Source organism: Urtica dioica, chromosome 6 (assembly GCF_054948205.1).
Source record: "Urtica dioica subsp. dioica isolate 48M chromosome 6, U.dioica_male_clone48M_v1_H2, whole genome shotgun sequence".
Classification (NCBI taxonomy): Eukaryota; Viridiplantae; Streptophyta; class Magnoliopsida; order Rosales; family Urticaceae; genus Urtica; species Urtica dioica.
In genome coordinates this window covers 28,056,254-28,058,826 of record NC_142761.1, presented here as the reverse complement: position 1 = coordinate 28,058,826, position 2,573 = coordinate 28,056,254, and positions in this window count along the sequence as shown.

Here is a 2,573-nt window from a genome sequence, read left to right as displayed (position 1 = left end):
ATTTGATGTAATAAAGTCTCATGAAGACTCTTGCTTGTAATTGCTTATTCATTAATAAAAAGTTGAAACGTTCATTCATTCTTCTGTGTCTGTTTGAAGCTTTATGATAAAACATTAGTCTTTAGTCCATAAACAAACTAAACAACTTACGAAGAGACAAATGTAGATTTGCATGAACAAACTCTTCGTAGTTTGCTTAAAATGATATATTCGCAATCTACGGGTCAAAGGACTATTGACCTCAATATGATTGTTAGAAGAATCTATGATGTCTGGTTATGAGGCATTGAGAGTTGGAGACTTTATATCTAGGTATCTTGCGAAGGTACTGAATTGACCCTTGCACTTCTAGAGACAAAATAAGAACAAACCATTTATCCTCTTTTGTCTCGAAGTCACTACGTATGAATTGCATCGTGCTTACCTAAATCTTGAAATGAGACATGCCATTTCACACCTTACGTATTCTCATTTGAGAAAGTCAGAGTTCGGACTCACTATGTGATTCCGAACAAGGCCTATTGGTGAAGTACTAAGTTGTGAGAATGTCATGAGTAACTTTGTGAAGTTCTCATAGATATGGAATTCATGTACAAGATTGCTGAAATGCAATGTATATCACCTCATGCTTTGTTCCTTGGAGTGTGAATAAATGATCTGGCCAGTGTCCAAATTGAGTCTTGACTATTTTGGATGAAACAATGTGACTTGTTAGCTCCTCGTCAATACACTGTTTCTGACTTATTCACAACGACAAAGGAGTTGAGGAAATAACAGCTAGAAGGGTAAAATGGTAATTTCGTAAATCCCGACTAGCTGATGATATTCATGAAGGGTAAACATAGATAATATTCTGTGGATCCACTCATTACAATTAGGTTGAATTCTTGAGTAGAAAATAAATTCATTTGAACCGAGAGATTTTCAGTGTCAACTCTTTAGTGGAGTCGGTTGACATTAAGCTAATCTTGGAAAAGATTTGTGAACTTTTGAGTCCAAGTATTTAGCTCAAGCTTTGTTCATTTGGATCCATGAGGTCACTGTCACGAATCACATCGAGTAGGAATAGTTAAACTGGAAGCTAAGTCAAAACAAGAACGAAAATTGTCAAAAGGGTATTTTTGTCTTTTGAGACATAGCATGAAATGAATGTCAATAAATTTTTTGACAAGGTCATTTGATGACTTAATAATACTCGGCCATGACTTGATCATTGGGCCTTGTGGATTAGTTTCATTTCATAAGAATTTTATTGAAAATTCTTAATGGGCCTTTTTCATGTTATCATGAACAAATGAAGAAGCTTCTAGAAGTTCCTTCTAGAGACATGTTGGGCGCCCACCACCTAAGAGAAAAGAGAGAATATTTTGTGCATAAATGTATCAAGATACTTGCCAAAAGAAAAAGAGGAAACAAATTTGCATGAGGATGCTTAAGGGAATTCGGCCAAGAGAGAGTCAAAGGCAAGGCATGGAACAAAATAGGAAACAAATCCAAGGCTTAATGAAGCCTATGTTGGCCGAGTATCTCAAGAGAAAAAAAGGGGAAATTGGCTCATGAATATGTGATATTCTATAGAAGAGGAAACTACCTTATTGAAGGTGAGACCTCTCCTATAAATAGGAGCCTCATTCCACACTTTCCTTCATCCAAGTTTTAGAGATTTGAGAGCATCTCTCTCTAGCTTGGCCACCCCTCTCCTCTCTCTCTCTATTCAATTTCGTTTTTATTGTTTTGGCACCTAGGTCCTCATGTGACCTAGAGTTTAGCTCTGCGACTTCAAGACTCGTTGTTAAGTCGTAATGTTTAAAAGTGCCCACACACTAATTCCTTTTATTTCGAGTGATTTAGTGATAGAAACTTTCGTGGTTGCTCGAGTTGCCGAGGAAGGAAGAGAGACGTGCTGCGAGGGGAGACGAACGTTTTCAACCTTCCGAAGGCTCATCAACGTTCAAGCTTCTAAAGAGGTTAGTAAATTTATTATGCTCATATTAGTTTTTATTTACATGTGCTTGCTCTTTGTCTAGGTTAGTAAAAACTGTTTTACTTGAAAAAGAAATTTTTTAAAATTTCGCCGCTTAACGAAGCGTTAAACTTTTTCTTAAATCCTAGATCAATTCCAACAAAGACATGTTGAGAGTGTGTGCTTAGGATTTTGATAACAAATGGAAAGAAAATCTCTCGTTTGCTGAGTTCGCATACAATAACAGTTTTCAGTCCAGCATAGGCATGGCCCCTTTTGAAGCTCTATATGGAAGGCCGTGTAGATCTCCTGTATGTTGGATTGAACCAGAAGATCGTGTTCAAACAGGAGCTACAATCATCAATGAAACTAATGAGAAATTTGCGATCATACAACAGCGATTGAAGATATCTCAAAGTCGACAAAAGAGCTATGCTGATAAGAGATGAAGACCACTCGAGTTTGAGGTAGGAGATTACGTGCTTTTAAAAGTCTCTCCACGTAAGGGTAGTTCCCATTTTGGAAAGAAGGAGAAATTGTCTGCTGTAGATGTAGGACCTTTTCAGATTACTGCACGAGTAGGTCTTGTAGCTTATCGATTTGCTCTACC